The sequence below is a fragment of the Meles meles genome, chromosome 12 (genome assembly GCF_922984935.1).
Source record: "Meles meles chromosome 12, mMelMel3.1 paternal haplotype, whole genome shotgun sequence".
NCBI classification, from domain to species: domain Eukaryota; kingdom Metazoa; phylum Chordata; class Mammalia; order Carnivora; family Mustelidae; genus Meles; species Meles meles.
In genome coordinates this window covers 62,679,203-62,699,622 of record NC_060077.1, presented here as the reverse complement: position 1 = coordinate 62,699,622, position 20,420 = coordinate 62,679,203, and positions in this window count along the sequence as shown.

Genomic DNA, 20,420 nt, shown 5'->3' with positions numbered 1-20,420 from the left:
TTTTAGGTTAGATAATCTAACAAGGACTGAACAGTATGTTTGCTAATAAACCTCAACTCCTCTCAGCCCTCCAAAAGGATCTGTTAAAGGTTTTTTTTGCCTGCTGCACCAAGTGCTTACCACCCAACACTTCAGAGAGAGATGGGACAAAGTTTCCTCTACAGGTGTCAATGCCTGTTACTGCCACTTAGCCATGAGATCATGGGGGAAATGAGGGTCCAGCTGCCCTTGTCACTGACATCAGATGAGAGTAACCCTAGCTCTCCTGAATTCCAATAATGTTTCCTGTGGAGGTTTACTCGGTGCCGGACCTGTCCCTTATATACCTGCTTTGCATGTATTTATGTATGTGTTTCTCCCAAGAACCCTATGTGGTTGATACTGCTGTTCTTTCATTTTACAGATAAGAAAAATGAAGCTTGGGAGGTTAGAAGCTTGTCCCGGTTACACAGCTGATAGCCAGTGAAGCTGGAATGTAAGGAGAGAGTGTGGCCCCAGAGCCCAGGTTTGGAACCCAGGCACAGCCTCTTGTCAGTTGTGTGTTGCAAGGATCAAACCCAGTACTACATGAAGAACAGCTATAGTATATTTTATTTTAAAAAGTGGCATGAAGGATTTTGAGAGTAATTTAAAAAAAGGAAAAAGCTCGTTCACCAAACTGGGCCGTGTTACATTCCCACTCCCCTTGACCCTACTAGGCCACCAGCTGAGAAGCCCAGACTTGGGCCCTCACCATTAGCAGTGAGAGCTGGTAGCAACCGCACATGCCTCATTCAGCCCATGACTTCCTGAAGACTGGCTGTGGCTGTTTACAGGGGTGACATATTTCTCTCAGTTCTCTGTAGTGAGCCAAGAGAACTGACTCTAGGAAGGAGTTTCAAGCTCTGCGTGCAGCAGTGTTTAAAATGCAAGCTCCCCGTCTGGGAGAGAAATGACTTGAGGAGCCTTCGTGCAAACCCCCATTCTGCTCTCCCAGCAGCGGCAAGGCTGGCAGACCCTGTAGGCTGAGAAGGGACTTGCATGGGCCATGATGATACATATTCAGCAGCAAGGAAGACTTGATTCTGCACCTTGCTGGTTACAGCTGCCAGATTGTGAGCGATCGATAGAGAACTTTGTTAATGATGTGGAATTCACTTCTGGCATGCTCTGCACAAATACATATGTAATATATTATTAGTGCCCTCAACTACAGGCCTGTCCAGATGTGATTTAATTCAAAGTCTGATTATCTTTTCCTCTTTTACCTTCATAATTGGAACGTCGTTGATCAGATTCTGCTTTTAATAAAAATGGCAAACCATGCAGCATGGCTCTGAACATTTTTTTCTTGACAGCAAACATCAGAAACTCACAAGGTGGAGGTAATGAAATGACAGGAGATGTTAGGGTAGCCCAGAGGAAAGCAACTCTCAGTGCTGGAGTCCACACTTTAAAGAATCATGAAGTGGCATGGATTATCTTTGGAAATTATTAGCGGAGATGTATTTATATAGATTCCTTTCCAAAAGATGAATCCAATCATCATCCCATAGACAAATGTGGAGTCTTAATGGCAAATGTTGATTTAATATTCGAGTCTGAGTCTTGCAGGAAAAGGGCTGAATTGCATTAGAAGAGCCGGACTAGGACTGGGCAGACACAGAAACCTAATACCACAGCAAATAAATCTGGCAGGACAATTTAAAGCTGAAAAGAAATAGAAAGATAAATGATGTCATAAAAGATTCACAGGGGCGTTTTTAACCGAACTGCTAAATATTTTAAAACAGAATAGCCAAGGCCATTTTGTATTAGAAACCCAAATGAGTGGCTCTCTCAATTTATTAAATTTAGTTCCCTCAGTGTTTATCAAGGCTGTTTTGTCAGAAAGGTACTGTACCAGGCACTGGAATGTCACAGTTGTACCCAAAGAGATCTCTTACTAGTGAAGAAGATAAGGCAAGTAGCTCCAACAATTTAAATGAATACCATAATAAGTTAGGAAAAGGAATATGCTGGTGAGAAACTTCAACTGTCACTCCTGCAGGCCCATTTGAAGGAAAAGGTCTAGAAAATGTCACCTCCTTTCAAGTTGCTACGCCTTTTGTTCAGTGCTCCAGGTGCTCTGGCTACAATCAGCAGCAAGGCTCTCACCAAAGACACTTATCTCCTGGCCACCCTGAAGAGACCAGTGATGACTCAAGCAGCCTTACCATGTTGGGTGAGAACTAATGCATCCTATTAGATCATCTCCAGAGATGGAGCATGGGGTTCAAGAGAGAGGAGGAACAAGACAACAGTAGAAGCCCATGCAAAGGGCCCAAATCATTTCTAAGAGAATGACTCCTTGCCATGGACCAGGGTCCAGATCTGGTTGCGGGCGAGTATGGTCATATGAACCACTGCTCTTACCGGCACAGAAAACAGAACCTTCCCCAAACACACAACCTGCATTTGGATGCAAATACAGGAGAATACGGAGAAGAACCTGGAATGATAATAAGCAGAGGCATTTTTAGCTTTCAAGGAAGCTGCAGTGGGGGAAATAGATTTTTAAAACCCCTTAACAGAATTTGCGGATTGAAGATTTGGTTGATATGCCCAAGGCCATCGTTAATGAAAAGAAAAGAAAACAAACAAACAAAAACACATATGCAAGAGAACCCCAAATTCACAGGTGTCTTTTTTAATTGAATATTAACAAACTTTTAAAAACTGGGAGCCTGCGTTAATAAAACGAGACCAAACTTTTAGCAGGCGAACTTTGAGGTATTTATCTGGGCCAGGGCTGAGCTGAGTAAATCACGAATGAACGTGAGAAAATGAACAGGCTTGCTCACACTGGAGCTACACCTGCGGTGACTGCATGTGTTTTTCTGTTCAGGGGGTATCAGCACTAGTGGACTGGAGCATCGCTGAAGGAATGGGTGTGCTCTGAGGGGTGAAAAAGAGGCTCCACCTGGGCTAAACACAGTACAACTCTGTCCCGTCACCAGAGATGACTTCACGTGTTGAGGCAAATGGAAATACCATGGGGAAGAAATTTTTATTCTGTTTTATTTTCTATGTAGTGAGAATTTTGCTCGTAGATCCATGAAGCCTATCAAGTAGCTAAGCATGTTAGTGGATGGGACTTGGGGGTGGGGGTGTGTTATGTAGGCCTGTGATGGTCGGGGAGACCAAGCTGGTCGGGGAGAGAGAGGACAGCACGGGTGTGTGACTGCCCGGGGTCTTCTTTGTTTGGATTTGATGGTAGAAGAAAGATGCTGGAAGGAGTACAAGTGTGCTGAAAACAAGTTCCTCTTCTTCTTCTGACTATGTTTGGGATTGCCGGTGCCATGCATTGCCATAAATGCACATACAAGATAAGTCTCTTTCTCCTCATCAATAATCCATCCTTTTACCCAATCTTGTTCAGACTTTGAAAATGTGTATGCATATTTCTTTCCCAGACTTTGAGGATCTTCTGTCAGGCAAAAACCTTAGAAGAGTAGTTCATATTTGAATGTGAACTACTTACAGCAAAACCGGGTTTCCTCTCTGGGCACATTTGTCACCAAAAGATTCTAAGGTAAAGGAATATGTTTCTAACCATATAAAATTATTGAAAGAGGGGCTTTGAAAGTGATAATAATCATCCCAGCTGCCTCTAATCATGCCCACCATGCGAGGTTCCCCCAGTTGTGCTCCAAGCAGCACCATGCTGGTCTGAGGTAAGGACCCATTCTCTCTCCTCTCCCCATGCACCCTCTCTCAGATGATCAGAAGGAGACTGACAGGCCAGGACTGGAGAACTTGGCCTAGATCTTGATTTTCTCTATGTTTAAAATTATGTATACAAAAAGGTAAAACTCTGTTTCATAACAGTGTATTTTATAATTAAAAACTCTAACATTCCAACATGCCTACTTGCTAGTTTTTTTTCTATTTTGTATTCGAGTTTTAATGAGTAAAGAAAAGAAAAAAAGAAAGAAAGATAAGAGGATAAAGAGGCAGAGTGAAATGTGATTGCTGAATTTAGACATGAGAAGGAAGATCATCTCTAGGCTTCCTTGTGGGATAGGACCCCACTGAGTTACCTGTACAAAGTCTTACATAGGCCAGATAACACACACACACACACACACACACACACACACACTCGAAGGAAGGAGGGAATGGCAGGGAAGGAGGGAAAGAAAGGAGAGAGAAAGAAAAGAGAACATAAAACAAGGATGTTTACAAGACTCTCCAAACTGAAACACGGGAATAAACTCACACATCAGAGTAAGATTTTCAACTCTAAATTTTCAAATTGACAAATGTGATCCCCAGTGACACACAGAATTTAATTCATTGAATGTCTTATAATCTTGTAGAAAAGCATAGGCAGTTACCCTTTGATCCTCCAGATTATATTGAGAATGGAAAGGCTAACTGTCCTGCAAAAAAATATAGTCAGTGAAATGATCACTGTAATATCTCCAGAGGCTCCTCAGAAGCAACTAATCTCTTGGGCCCCCACCTTCAAGTCACATTTAAAAATTATGTAGATGTATCATGAAAAATAACACCGTGAGTGTAAGCATTTAGAGTTCCCCAATAAAGACTTGCCTTTTTAAAGCTTCTTCATATCTAAGAGATCTTGATTACTCCGTTTCTCTTATAGTATTACTTCTTTTTCTTAAAGATAGTTATAAAAGATTATAAAACTGTGAGAAAATTTAAAACTACCTGCTCTCCTATTATTCTACCACCCTAAATTCTCCCATTAAAAAAAAAGAATCTCCATTAGTGAGCTGTATTTATGTGTTTGTTTTCCACATAAGATGCTAAGTAAGTTATGCATGAACTTATTTCTGTGCTATGTGTGATCATCTCCTCCCTGATTTTGACATCTTGAATGCTGTGAGATAAAGGTTTAAAAAGTACTTCTCTTCACTAAGCCATAAAATTTAAGACACTGAATGAAAGGGCCGACACGCATGTTCTGTCATGGCGACTAGTTCTCGAAGAGCTTAATCAGCTGGGCTGGAGGCATCCAGTCAGTGCCTTCCATGTTCTCAGTGTTGCCTAGAAACCAAAAAATCTGAGCAATGAGAGACAGCAACATTCAAATAAGGCTCTTACGTCTGACTGGGCCAGAGATTAATGACTTTGATTTAAATAATTTGAAACATCTATAAACAGTACCTTCTTTCTCTAAACCAGAACTTGGCAGATATGTAGAACCCCTATGCTGAATGTTCATGTATCTTTTCTCCAAGAAAAACAGACTCTGGGCATGCACTATCCCTGGAAAACCAAATGTGGCTCGAGAAACTAACCCTGAGCCACTCACCAAGCCTCTTCTTCTGAGTAGGGTTTTTTCAGCTCTGAGATTTTCCACCTAAGAGGCCCAGGTGACCCAGAGGCACAGCTTAGATCATAGAGAGGTTCCTTTACTCCTTCTGGATGATTCAAGACACTGCCCCTAAAGCAGAAATCAATATAAAGGAAGAGAGAGCAAGTAGTGGGCTAGTTCTCTATCCTTACTGACCCTGTGCTCCTTAAGCAACTCTTAAAGCCACGGTCATGATACCTATGATAGTTTGCTGACCCTTAACTAAGAATGATCAGGGTCATCACACTGCACAATTCCAGGAGGCTCCATTCCTGCTGTGAGCAGAGTAACCAGTGCTGCTGGGGATTATACCATCCACGAGCCAGATGCTGAGGCCATACGGGCTCTCTCCCCTACATCTTTTAGGAATTTTGAGTCCTTGGTTATTCACTACAAAAAGCTATCACTTTTTTTGCTTTTTAATTTATTAAGTATGCTGATTATAAATGGCACAATATTTGAGAACAAAAGAAAGTTTACTTTTAATAGGAAACATATAATTTTGAGAACAAGAAGGATGATAGGGAAAAGATATAATTATTTACCATCTGAAATCCAAAACTAGAAAACAGATATTCTAATAACTGTCTTCATCAAAATTGTCAAGACTAAGGAGTGAATAAGTAACTAGAGGGAAATTATTTATGATCTAAACACAAAGACAGATGTATTTCTCTTTCTGGGAAGGACAGCTATCCTCCTCTGTAAGATAATTCTTTCCTTGTTTCTCTCCTCAGGAAGGAGTCACATCCTGTGATAATCCCACCTCCCACCATCTCCTGTCCATACTTTTCAAATTTTTCTTCCAAATTCACAAGTGACTCCCGTGGAGTCAAGTCAGAAGTTTGCACAGATGAAAAATACTTCAGCAGGCTTCCAAGAATATGTAAGTTTTTATAAAATATTGCTCAGTTGATGGTGTCCATATTTAACTCCATATCCTCATAGAGATAGGCTTCTGGTGCTATTTGCCAGGAATCACTGCTTTAACAAACAAAAACTGTTTATAATGGAGCACAGCACAAGGATTTGATCTCAAAAAGAACCTTATCCTTCCACTCATTTCCTTTAATACAGAACTTTATGGAATTTGCAACTTTTAGACCATAAGGGAAACACATTTTTGCTACATAGCATACCGGAAATAGCAAGTGGACTTTGGGTCGGGTGGGAAAAAGTATATATTGAGTTTGGCATTATGACTTGAAAATGGCTTATTCAAATGCATCCCTTTCATGACAACAAATAAAGGCTTCTGAAGAACATAAACTTCACTTTTCTCATCAAATCATAAGATGTGATTTTAAAAAGAACTGAGATGCAGAGAGAGGAAGACAGAGAAAGGAGGAAAGAGAGAGAAGAGGGTGCTAAATTAATCAAAAATAATATATTCTATTTGCCTGCAAATACAGAGAACTGCTTGGTATTTTCTAAGGGTAGTCTATAGTCTATGTTTTTCTGTGATTTTTTAATATTTCTTTGGAATGGGATACCCTAAGCCATGCAATTGCTTCTCGGGGACAGTAGACATTTCTCTACGAAAGTCTGCATTTATTCTGCTTTTCCAATTTTCCATGGTATGACATTATGAACAATGATAGGTTTCACAGACTTAGTAAAATGTGCTGTTGTCCTGCGCCACTTGGCCTCACCTGCCTCTTGGAGTAAGGCAACAAGAGCTCAGCCTGCAAATAGGCCCTTTCACACACCTGCACCTACAGAAGCTCTCTACGCCCTGGCAGGAGCAAGAGGAGCCGGGATTATTCTTTTCTCTCTCTATCTGTTTACACAGTTTTTATTGCATATTTATTCCCCAGAATCTTCAAGGCAAGGTTCTGGTGCTCTGTAAATCACTAAGCCACATCCGTTCTTATGGAAATGTGGTGATTCTGCTGAGTACCTGGTCACTTCCCCCAGCTGTCACTTCCTCTTTTGACAGAGGCTGAAACCTCATCAGACAGGGCCCTCACTTGAATTTGGATGGAATTAAATTACTTTGGTCCAGACAATATGTTTTCATGCTGTAAGTGGATGCAGTCCTTCAAACTAGCTTGGTAACACACGGACTGAGACAGTGAAATTCTACTGATTTTCACCTCTATCCTTTGTATTCCCCTCCATCCTGCTAGGGAGTGCAGAGGCATAGAAGGGAGAAGTTAAAAAAAAATGTGAAGATTTTCACGTATTTTCCAGGTGTGTATCTAGCCCAGTATTTATGATTGTCACCTAGAGGCCACCTCCAGCTTTGTGCAGAGAATACACCGCTTAACAAATTCTCTCTGGCCACCACGCCCATGGCCTGTCATGAATAGGTCAGTAGAGTTTCCTGCAATGACTGTCACTTTAAGAGGCAACAAAATCCTTTCTCTGCCTGCAAGAGAAGTTTGGAGATTTATACATATATATACACAGAATATATATTATACGTATACTGTGGTTAGCTCTCAGAATTCCCAATTCTGCAACATGCCCATTGTGGCAGGCACTCATGTGAAGACGTTTAGACTTTTCTGTCAGGAAGATGTTCCAGTGCCAGGACATGCTGGCGGAAGACAGGACCGAAGACAACTGAAATGGGGTTTCTCTTCCGGGCTAGAGCCAGACCTTTCCTCTAAACAGAAGAGGCGGCCATAACCACAGCCTGAGAGCAGAACAAAATAAAATCTCAGTTATGCAACTGGAATAAATTCTAGAGATCTGCTGTACAACATTGTGCCTCTAGTTAACAATATTGTTTCAGACACTTAAAAATTTGTTGAGGGTAGATCTTGTGTTAAGTGTAATTACCGCAATAAAAAAGAAGATAAAAGTTGTGGCATGTCAGTGGCATCTGCAATATCCTCTGTCCCAACCACATCTCTTCCACAAGCTGGCTGCGGACACACTGCCTGTATTGGCTAAGTCTTCCTTTTGATTTATAGTACCAACACCGTATCGCTATGAAGGAGAGGAAAACTCCGGAGAGCATTACTTATTTTTGGAGTTTATCCTGTCTGGGAACTAGGTGCCTACACTCTGAGAGGGACCCTGCTGGGGTATGATTGGGAAGTATGGCGGGCACTCATTGGTAATCAACTCCCAGTCTAGACTGTCTAGATGATGACAATTGCCACCCAAAGACAAAGATGTACCTGAATATCACTTTGTTTTCAAATAGCTCACATTTCATTATATTTTAGATATCATCCTGATGCTCTGGTAGAAACTTTATCCACAATCTTTTGGGATCCACCTCCCAGGATCCTCATATCTTAAGAGTTGAAACACATTTCCGTGAGTCTTAGTATCCAAGAATATTTTTTGGCTGAATGGAGATCTGGTTTTTAGACATTAACCCACAGAGGTCACCACTGAGATCCTCCTTGTTTTTGCCAGCACGGCCGCTCTCTGTAGTCTCCAAGTCTTATTGGGGGAGCAAGAATCTCTGCTGTTACTGTCCCAACTAGGATATGGGGTACTTGAGAGGCTCTAAATAGCCTTTCTGCCCCAGTCACCGCTATTATTTCTTTGATATTTCTTTGCCCTCCTAGGAATCTGCCCAGAAAGCTCAGAGCCCTTCACAGTGGAACCCACCGATACCCTTGCTCAGGTCCTGTCCCCTGCCTCGCTCCACTGTATCTCATTCTCCTTATGACTCCTGCAAACAGGGAGATCCTTTCTCAAGCCTTAAGACTGGGGGTGCTGGTATGGGAATGCATCTTCCTTTATTTTAGCAGTTCTTTTGTTTTTCTTTCCAGAGCACAGAGACAGCCAACTCCCTGCATGAGAAAAAAGGAAATGAAAAAAAAAAAAAAAAAAAAAAAACAAACTGAAAGGTGTAAAGAAGATATGAAAATAAAAAGGATATATAATTTCACCACTAGAGCCTCCTTGTGTCTTGCTGCAGGTTGTTAACCGTAAACGGGCCACTGGCCAAGAGGGTGTGTGTGAACTCAGATCTAACCAGCCCTTAACTTGCCAAGCCATTCGGCATCCACCAAGAAGGGACATCATTTTCAAATTCATACAAGATAACTTGTACACTAGCCGTGGCTTTGCTAAGCATACGTCCATATGATTAGGAGTTCTTGAAAGTTAAGAGGAACTTTCCATTCCTGGCAGCTCTGTCAACACACAGCAGACTCCTTTCGTTTGCGATCCATTCTCTCCTCTAACCAAGCATAAGTGTCATGTATAAAAGAAGGTGATTTTATCCCTTGCATAGTGTACACGGTCTGGTCCTGGATGTAACTTTTGGAGGTATCCATTTATAGAAAAAGTAGTCTGATGTATCAGGAAAAGGGAAGGTCATGAGGAAAGGCAAAGACCACATTTTATCTTAAGAAATGCTTTTCTATCCAGTGAAACAGCAAACGATAAACTCGGCTTGGAAAAGGAATGTTCTCAAAAAATCACAATGACAGCCCTAGCTTTAATTCACTCCTCTGACTCTGACAATAAAGTGACAAATGAAATCAGTGACTGTCCTAGAATACCTATTGCTTCGGTGGTTAAAGAATGTGGCTGTACACACCAATAGAAACATGCATCATTGGAGAAAGTGGTTCTTCTTTACCAATTATTCATTTATGGATTGAATTCTGTATTTAGAGATGAAACACTTGACCTAAGGATTCCACCAAATGCAAATGCCTACAAAGTGTAGGCAAGTGATATAATAAGTATATGGTGACCATGTACGTGCAATGGGGAGTGGTAGAGACACAGGAAAACTGGGGAGGCCTGGTATAAAAGCATTCAGCACATAATGTTCACCACTATGTCTGCCAGTATGAATGTAGATTGGAGCCACCTCTGAAAATTCCTTCTTTTTTTTTTTTTTTAAAGATTTTATTCATTTATTTGACAGAGAGAGAGAGAGATCACAAGTAGGCAGAGAGGCAGGCAGAGAGAGAGGAGGAAGCAGGCTCCCTGCGGAGCAGAGAGCCCGATGCGGGGCTCGATCCCAGGACCCTGAGATCATGACCTGAGCCGAAGGCAGCGGCTTAATCCACTGAGCCACCCAGGCGCCCCTGAAAATTCCTTCTTGAGATGATGTAAAGATAGGAGGAAGAAACAAGCACCATTATGCACTTCTACTGTTATCAGCCATGTAACAATCTTGTTTCTTTTCATAAGTGGGTAAAAAGAGGGTCTAAGATGCTACATGGCTTATCTACATTCACACTCTTAGAATGGGGCAAAGCAAGGAGTCGATCACAAGATTAATATTCTTCCAATAAAAGTGCCATTTTACTCCACCAAGATGCCTTTGTTGAAGATCTGATCTCACTGATGAGTGAAGTGTATACATGAAAAGATCGTGCAGTTGAATGATGTTAACAGAAGACCAGAGGTGGACAAGCTACTCTAAATTTGGGTGAGCAAAATAGTTTTACTTTTTTCCCAAAGGTTAAGAGGTAAATGCATAAGGAAACACTGTGTGGACTAGGGATTTAGGTAAGATTGCTAAAAGCTTGTATTTGGGAGAAAAAGGAGATCACGTGAGTTAAGCAAGGTATATTGACTAAAAGGTGGAAGAAACTACATGTGCTCTTTACTAGAAAATAAATTTAAGAAATGGTTATTTTTTTTCCAATCCATGAATAAAACCATGATTTGCTTCATCACTTCTAGCTTTAAAATTAGGACTCTGTAATTCTACCCAACAATGTGAGGCGAACGTGATAACCACTACACTACGGAAACTCAACAATGTTTCAGTAGGTAAACCATCCATAACTGTATAAAAGGAGCTGTTTTCTGGTCAATATGTAACTTTTGTAGTTTAATTCTGGGTAGTGTCAATGGGAGCAGAAGTGAGGACATAGAGGAAGACGTAAGGGATTCTGATTTTTGGAAACCACTTGCCAGTGTTTCATAGAATCTTACAGAAGACATTAATTCAAATTGGCTTGGATATGAGCCTTGTCATGTGCATTAAAGACCCTCAAAAGAGTCAAAACCAATAGTGTCTCACAGGGAGGAGGTGGCTATTATTGTGCCAAAGACTACATTTCAAAACAGCAGTAATCAGTTAATTGCTCTAGTGTGTACCACACCATGGGAATCAATTTCAGGGTTAGACTGCATAGGATTTCACAACTTGAAACGTTGCAAACCAGGAAAAGACATTTTCTTGTTTGTTCTTAAGTTTTATTATTATTATTATTACCATCATTATTATTTAGGATCAAATAACACTTAGCTAGCTTTGCAAATAGCCACCAGCCCACTGAAGAGACCAGGAAGCAGGTCAGATAATCATTACCTGAGGCCATGAAATATAGAGCTCTCTGTACAATTGGATTAGTTTAGACTTACTGTTCCAGCCGTTGGCAAAATATAATAATAACAAACTGTGAATTCCTCCAGTGTTCCTGTGCCTCTAACTTCCCACTAACACAGTTTCTATGTTGGAAGCTCATAGCATACAAAGCACTTTTTCCTCCTCACTTAACCTTCACATCCCCATAAGGTATGTAGTTATCACCATTTTGCAGATAAGAAAATGAAAGATATTTAGACTTCTAAGCTACTCTAAGCTTCTAACTTCTGTAAGACACTGTTATAGTCAAAACAGCCCACTTGACTCTCTCCATGCATATAGTGTCTTCTCTTACGACACTTCAATTAATACAAACAATTTATGTGAGGAGGGTAAAGATAGGGGCTATTGTTTTGTTATGGCAAGGCACTCATAGTCAGGGGCTCTCCAAGGGACAACATCACTGTGGTTTTCATGTGACCCCTTGGAGATGTGCAACATGGCAATTCTGTTCATGATGTCCAAGTGTTGACCTAGCCCTTGAGCGTTGACCCGAAGACAACAGCTGTCCACACTCCTACTCCTCCCACAATATGGGATATGGACAAAATAATATTGAAAATATCTCAGATGTGGCTGCTATGTGAGTGAAATATTGGGGGCAAATGAAATGACATTTTTTACTCCTCTGTAGACCCAGATACTTTAAAAAATTTTACTTGTTAAATTAATACACACTAAAATTGGGGTTTGGGGAAGTATAATTAATGTATAATTTATATTTGTTTCAGTTGCACAACATACTGACTCAATAACTCTATACATTACTCAGTGCTCACCACAGTAAACATGGTCACCATCCGTCATGGTACAATGTCATTACAATATTATCGACTATATTCCCTATGCTGTGCTTTCATCTCCATGACTTAGTTATTTCATAACTGAAAGTTTGTATCTCTCTCTCTCTCTCTCTTTTAAAGATTTGATTTATTTATTTGACAAAGAAAGAGACAGCGGGAGAGGGAAGACAAGCGAGGGGAGTGGGAGAGGGAGAAGCAGGCTTCCTGCTGAGCAGGGAGCCCCATGTGGAACTCCATCCCAGAACCCTGGAATCATGACCTGAGCTGAAGGTGGAGGCTTTAACCCACTGAGCCACCCAGGCGCTCCAGAAGTTTGCATCTTTTAATCCCCTTTATCTATTTCACCCATACCCTCACCCACCTCCCTTCTGGCAACCACGAGCTTGTTCTCTGTATTTAAGAGTCTGATTTTTTGTTTGTTTGTTTCTTTGTTCATTTGTTTTGTTTTTTCAATTCCAGGTATAAGTGAAATCACATGGTATTTGTCTTTGACTTATTTCACTTAGCATACTGTGCTACTGTTCTATTTATGTTGTCACAAATGGCAAGATCTCATTCTTTTTTGTGGCTGAGTAATATTCCAGTGCATATACGTATATACAAAAACTATAATGTTGGCTTTTTTACACTGCACAACCTTGAGTTTTCACACATAGGCAGACTAAGATCATCACCACCACTATTAGGATAGAGAATGATTTCAGCATCCTCAAAATCTCCTAAAGCCACTCGTCTGCTCTTCATTGCTCTAGTTGTACCTTTTCCAGAGTGTCACATAGATGGACTTGTACAGTATGCAGCCTTGAGAGGCTGGCTTTTCTGCTCAGCATCCATCCTTTAAGATGCATTGATGCTGCTACTGTATAGATTCACCACAGTTTGTTTACCCACTTATTTGTTGAAGAATATTTGGATCGGTGACAAATAGGTCTGCTTATACACATCCATAGACAGGTTCTTATATAAATGTAAGTTTTGACCTAGTGAACACCTAGAATTGAAATCACAGTGGCAGATAATAAGTATATGTTTAACTTTCTGAGAAATTGCCACACTGTTTTTCCAGAATGGTTGTAACATTTGCATCCCATCAGGAATATATAAGAGTTGTAGTTGTTTCACATCCAAGCCAGCACTGGTATAATTGCCAGGTTTTTTTGCTTTTGTCTATAACTGATAGATGTGTGACAGTACCTTACCGTGGTTTCAATTTGCGTTTCCCTAATGATGAATGATGAGCATTTTTTAAAAAGATTTTATTTATTCATTTCACAGAGAGAGACACACAAGAGAGAGGGAACACAAGCAGAGGGAGTGGGAGAGGGAGAAGCACTCCCTCCCAGAGGGAGAGGCTTCTGGCTGAGTAGGTAGCCCAATGCAGGGCTTGATCCCGGGATCCCCGGGATCATAACCTGAGTCAAAGACAGACACTTAACTGACTGAACCCCCCAGGTGTCCTGATTTTGTGCATCTTTATTTGCTTTCTGTATATCCTCTTTGCAAATGTCTGTTCAAATCTTTTGCCTATTTTTTTTAAATATTTTATTTATTTATTTGACAGAGAGAAATCACAAGAGAGGCAGGCAGAGAGAGAGGAAGGGAAGCAGGCACCCCGCCGAGCAGAGAGCCCGACGCGGGACTCGATCCCAGGACCCCGAGACCACGACCCGAGCCGAAGGCAGCGGCCCAACCCACTGAGCCACCCAGGCGCCCTCTTTTGCCTATTTTTAATGGGGTTGTTTGCTTCATTACTATTGAGATTTGATCATTTTCTCATTGTTGTTGTTAATAATTTTGTGTATTTCCCTCCAGTATATTACTACACAAAGTTTAGATATATAGGAGTAATTAAATATATCCTGGACATGGGATGTTTGCCATATATATGGTTGCAAATTTTTTCTCCCTGTCTACATATTGTCTTTTTATTCTTCTAACAATGTCTTTCCTAGAGAATTTTTTTTTAATTTTGATAAAGTACAATGTATAATTTCTATATGGACTTGTTTGTCTATTTATTTACATATGGAGGTCCAATTAAATGAATTTTATGTTTAAGAAGATAATCCTTTGGTAATTTAATTGCCTTTCATATTTGTCAAAAATCAATTGGCCATATTTTGAGAATGAGGGGATCAGTTCTTGGTCTCTATCCTGTTTCACTGATTTATGTGACTATAACTTCACTAGTATCACCCTATCGTCATTACTATAATTGTACAGTAATTGTAAAAATCAGTGTGAGTTCCATCTTTGTTCTTCCCTCCACCCCTCAAAAGTTTTGCCTTTCCCAGGTCTTTTGTCTTTCCCTACACAACTTAGAATCAGTTTGTACATTAAAAAATTTTTTTTCTGGGATTTTATGCAGAATTGCATTACCTCTGTGGATTAAATTTAGAGAGAGTTAACATAACTATATCAAGTCTTTCAATCCATTAAAGTAATATTTATCTCCATTTACTTATGGCTTCAGCAATGTCGTTAATCAAGGTTTATAATTTTCGACATACAAATCCTGGACCTGGGGCTTTAGATTGATACCTAAACATTTTATTCCTTCAAAGTTTTTATAAGTGGGAATTTTTTTTCTAATTTGGGTTTCCAGTTTGCTTTTTAGAGCTCTCATGAAATTTTCTGTACAGACAATAGCATAATCTGTGAATAGAGTTTTTATTTTGCTTTGCAACCTGTATATCTTACAGATTCTTTTTTTTTTAACTTACTGCAACATTTTATTCCTTCAAAGTTTTTATAAATGGGATTTTTTTTTTCTAATTTGGGTTTCCAGTTTGCTTTTTAGAGCTCTCATGAATCGCTTCTCGGCCTTTTGGCTAAGATCAAGTGTAGAGCTCTCATGAAATTTTCTGTACAGACAATAACATAATCTGTGAATAGAGAGTTTTCTTTTTCCTTTGCAATCTGTATATCTCACAGATTCTTTTTTTTTTTTTTAACTTACTGCACTGACTAGGAAATTCAGTGTGATGTACAAGAGTGGTAAAAAGGACATCTTTGCCTTATTTCTAATTTTGGGAAGAAATAATTCAGTTTTTTATCATTTGAAATATTATCAAGTACAGATTTCCTATGGATGACCTCTGTCGTGTGGAGGAAGTTTCCTTCAATTCTTAATTTGATGAGTGTTTTTATCATATATGTGGATTGAATTTTGTCAAATGTTTTTTGAGCATCAATTGATCTGATCATGTGGCTTTTCTTCTTTACTCTGTAATGCAGTAGATTACATTGATTGGTTTCCAAGGTTTGAACTAGCCTTGCATTCCCAGAATAAATCCACTTGGCCATGATTGTGTTATCCTTTTTATATATTACTGGTTTTGACTTACCAGTATTTTATTAAAGATGTGTACGTCTATATTCATGAAGTAATTTTATCTGTAGGTTTTTTGTTTGTTTGCTTGTTTGTTTTTGTACTATTTGTATCTGGTCTTGGTGTTAGGGTAATTCTCATCTCATAAAATGATTTGGGGAGCGTTCTCATCTCTATTTCTTGAAAGAAATTGGGTTTTTTTTTCCTCTTTAAATGTTTGGTAGAATTCACCAGTGAAACTATCTAGGTCTAGAGATTTCTTTTATTCCAAAGGCTTTTAATAATAAACTCAATTTCTTTAATAGAATAGAACTATTCATGTTATCTATTTCTTCTGGGAGAATTTTAGTAATTTATTATTTTTAAAGAATTGGTGTAGCTCATCTAAGTTGTCATATTTATTTGCATAGAATTATTTGCAGTATTTTCTTATTATCATTCAATGCCTGTATGCTCTCCAGTGATATCCCTCTTTAGTGTTAGATATTGATGATTTATATCTTTTTTTTAATGTTTAGTGTGGCTAAAGATTTATTAATTTTACTGATATTTTAAAACTGCCCTTTGGTCTATTTTATTTAAACTTTATTGATTTCCTTATTATGTCCTTCTTCCTACTGGCTCCAGATGTACAATGCTCTCTTTTTTTATAAGATTCTTTAATTAGAAGCCTAAATTGTTGACTTGAAACATTTCTTCTTTTCTGATAGAAGCATTTGATGCTATATATTTTCATCTAAACAGTACTGGGCTCTATCCCATAAATTTTGATATGTTGTATTTTCATTTTCTATCAGTTTAAAATATTTTCTTTTTCCTTGAGACTTCTTCTTTTGAAACGTAGATTATTTTGATAAGCATTTTAAATATGTTTATGTCTTTCATCAAATTTGGGACGTTGTCATACATTTTATCTTAAGCCTGTTTGTGCTTTCACCTCTCTTGCTGGGACTGCAATGATATGGACACCAGAACTTTTGGTATTGTCCAACAGGTCACCAAGACTTTCTTCACTCTTATTAATTTTTCTCTTTGTTTTTAGATTGGATCATTTTTATTGATCTGTCTTCAAGTTTATTGAGTCCTCTGTCAGCTCTGTTCTTTATTGAGCACATCTAGGGAATTTTCTCTTCTTTATTGTATTTTTCTGTTCTAGAGTTTTCATTTGGTTCTTCTTTATCTCATCTATTGTTTATGGAGACAGTCTTTTTGTTAATTTAAGAATGTCTGTTTTTACTTCCTGGAGTAGGCTTATAATAGATGCTTTAAAGCCTCTTTTTAATAAGTATATATCTTGTCATTGCTGGATTGTTATCTGTTAGTTGTCTTTTCTCTTGTGAGTTGAGATTTTCTTTATTCTTTGTATGCCAAACAATATAATTGTTTACTAAACATTTTGACAATTACAGTAGTCTGGGTCTTGTTTTAATCCTATAACAAACGTTGTTGTGCTTTTGATTTGATTTGTTTTATTGTAGCACACATTTGGCCTCGTTACATTCAAGATATAAGTTCTAATCTGACTTTTATGGGCTTGGTTCCAATGTCAGTTCAGTTTTTTAAAAGTACTTGCATTGTTATTCTTGTCAGACCCTGATGTACACAACCAGTAGCCAACCTGAGACATGGGTAGAGACCTACTCTGTTCCTCAGTTCCAAAGGCTGTGGTGGGCTGTTTACAGTCTAATTCCTTCATGAACAAACTCAGAGATGAACTTGTGTGCTCAAATGCAAGAATATGAGGTCATTTTCTGCATCATTTTTACTGCATTCTCCTTGATATTTTCTCATTTCCTAGGTATTTCCTTCCCTGTTCTCCAGCCAGGCAGCAGGGCCTTAATTTCCTTGCTCTGTCATGTATTCCCAGAGCCTGTATCTGCATCCAGGTCCAAGTGGGAAGTTGGCAGACAGAAAGAAAAGGCAGGGGTGGAGGGGGTGGTGATGATTGATCTATGCTCTGGGACCATAGTTCTTCTCATCAAAGAGAACATTTGTCTTTCCTCTGAGTTTTAGATACCTGTCTGACATTTCCTTATAAAGAAAGATAAAAATAACAAAAAAAAAAATAATGTTAAATAGATGATCTCTGCTCTGCACCAGCTACTTTCTTCTCACCTACTTTACCTTTAAGAGCTGTTTTTTGGTTCCTCAGGCCAAAAGTGAGTGCTGATTTTGAAGTTTTTTTCTGTCCACACCTATTGTACACTTCTCAGTTTCAGGATGCTTCTGAGATCATGTGGAGTGATGTTAGATTCTCACCAGCTCAGTGGAATTTTGAATTCCTGGTTCCTTCACGAACTGACCTGTTATCTTTTACCTTGCAAGTCCTCAGATGGCTATTCCATAAAGTTTATCTAGGATGGATAGTTGTATTCAACAGTAGAGATTGCAAGGGATCTTTTTACCCCAGTTTCCCCAGAACTGGAACTCCCAAATTCAATCATTTTAAGGTAAGTTAAAGAGAAGACAATGTGATGACAGAAGCAGAGTCAGTGACAGAATGTGACAATGGTACACTGTTGGCTTTGATGGTGGAAGAACAGATCACAGGCAAAGAACTGGGAGATCTGTAGAGGCTGGCAATAGCAAGAAAAGAGATCCTCTTCTAGAACCTTTAGAAGGATCCAGTCCTGTTGACTTTAACGTAAGGAAACCGATTTTGTACTTTTGATCTTTAGAACTGATTGTACAAGGGGAACACATTCATGAGGGTATGGGACCAAGAGGTTGAAGAATAATAAATGTGAAGACCAATAAGCACATGCCAGTCAAAGAACAAACATGAAGCAGAATGCTAGAGTGGAATACATAGGCACATGGGTGTTGAAGTCACCCAGAATAATGACAGGACTCGGAGTGAAGAAGAGAATCAAGAGTACAGTTGGAGGCAATGTTTTTCAAATAAGGTGCAATGAAGGATGGTCAACTCAAGCAGCAGGACTTCAAAAGAGAAGGAATTTTAATTTACTTTATTTTGTTTGTTTCTAAAAAGAAGGAATTTTTAGAAGAAAAAGTAATTATTTGGAAGCTTCATTGGGACCCAACAAATAGGTCCCTGACCCCATTTCCTGGCCTCAGATGCACAGGGAAATGGGCTTGGAGGTGAATGTGAAAGTGCACAAGGAGCTTGTCTTAGCTATATTACCTGGGGTGAGATGGAGTGAAGCCAGATGCATGTGGAGGGAGAAGGAAAGGAAGAGTTTTACAGTTTTGTTACTCAGAGTTCTCTGAGGAGACAACAGCTACCAGAGCCATCCAGGGAAGCACAAGGGTCAGTCATGAAGCAGAGAAAGAGAGGGGACCGTGGGCAAGAGCCTTCATTGTGGTTCCTGTGGGAATGAATGGGTGAGGCAGGCTAAGGAGGGTTGGGAGTGACAACTGGAGTGTTTGGAGTGGGTTCTCAGGCGTAAGGGTTGTCCCTGGTTCTCATACAGGGCTCTGGGGTGCTGAGGGTAGGTTTATTGTGGCCCAGCATGTGACATCCTGGCATGGGAGGTGGTTAGGGTGTGCATTAAATAGGTTACTCAAGAAGGGGAACTAACCAGTTTCTAACCACAGCCTTAAAACTGGGTCAAAGCAGCATTTTAAAAAAACTATTGCAATACTGTAATACTTTCTAGGCACTAATCCCATCTTTAATAAATCAATAGAAACTTGTTTTAATAACTCAAAAGGCTTGGCCAAACTACTCTTGTATATTTTCTAAGGAAGAGAACTTTTATATTACAGTTTCTTATTTTATAGTACTTTGGTAACAGGTATGTTTTCCATAATTATGCACATCACGAACAAAATGTCACGTTTCTTACCTTTTTGAATAAAATCATATCCAGCTCTGAGAACTCTCTCTTAGGAATGTAAATTTTTTGCCTGTTTTTCTTTTTTTCTATTCTCATGGTCTGATAGAAAGTGGAGGCAGTCACCTTATTCACTGCAGTTCCTAAGGCCATGATCCTTAATGCTTAGGGCCCAGGCATCTCTGCCCACATCCTGCTGTGACTGGGAGCTTGGTCTATCAGCAGGAGCATGAAGGTCAATCACAGAACCCACCGTCCTCTCCCTTTCCAGCCTCTGGGAAGCCAGCTTTCTCCCAGGCTGGCACCAGCGTCTTCCCCTAGAAGCGTCAGCCCCCACAACCCTACAGATAATCCAACAGTATTATTTCAATCATATCTATAAATCAATGTTAGAGGATTTTCATACTTGTGTTTGCACTTTTTTTATTCCTATAATTCAGAATTACAAAAAGATGTGAATTTTCCCCAGGGATGAAGGAACTCTAAACATAATTAGACATGGAAGATGGAAGGGGAAACTTGTACTTTTTTATACATCCTAGGAGGAAAGAGAACTTTTTTCCATTCATTTGCAAATAAGTCCACAGCAAGAAAAAGAAATGAGTAATGTTTTATTAAAGAAAATATTAAAATGAGAGCAGATTTCCTCAGCACAAACATTGAGATGGGGTTGTAAAGTTTACCTGGGATTTACAAAAGTTATTGCCTGGGTGCAGTTTAGTCTGGGGGAAAAAAACTGGTGCAACTTTGAACAATGCACTATTGGTGTAACCATAAAACATCTTCAAAAATCAACCAAACAAACAAGCACAAAAAGGCCAAATTAATTTCTCTGAAG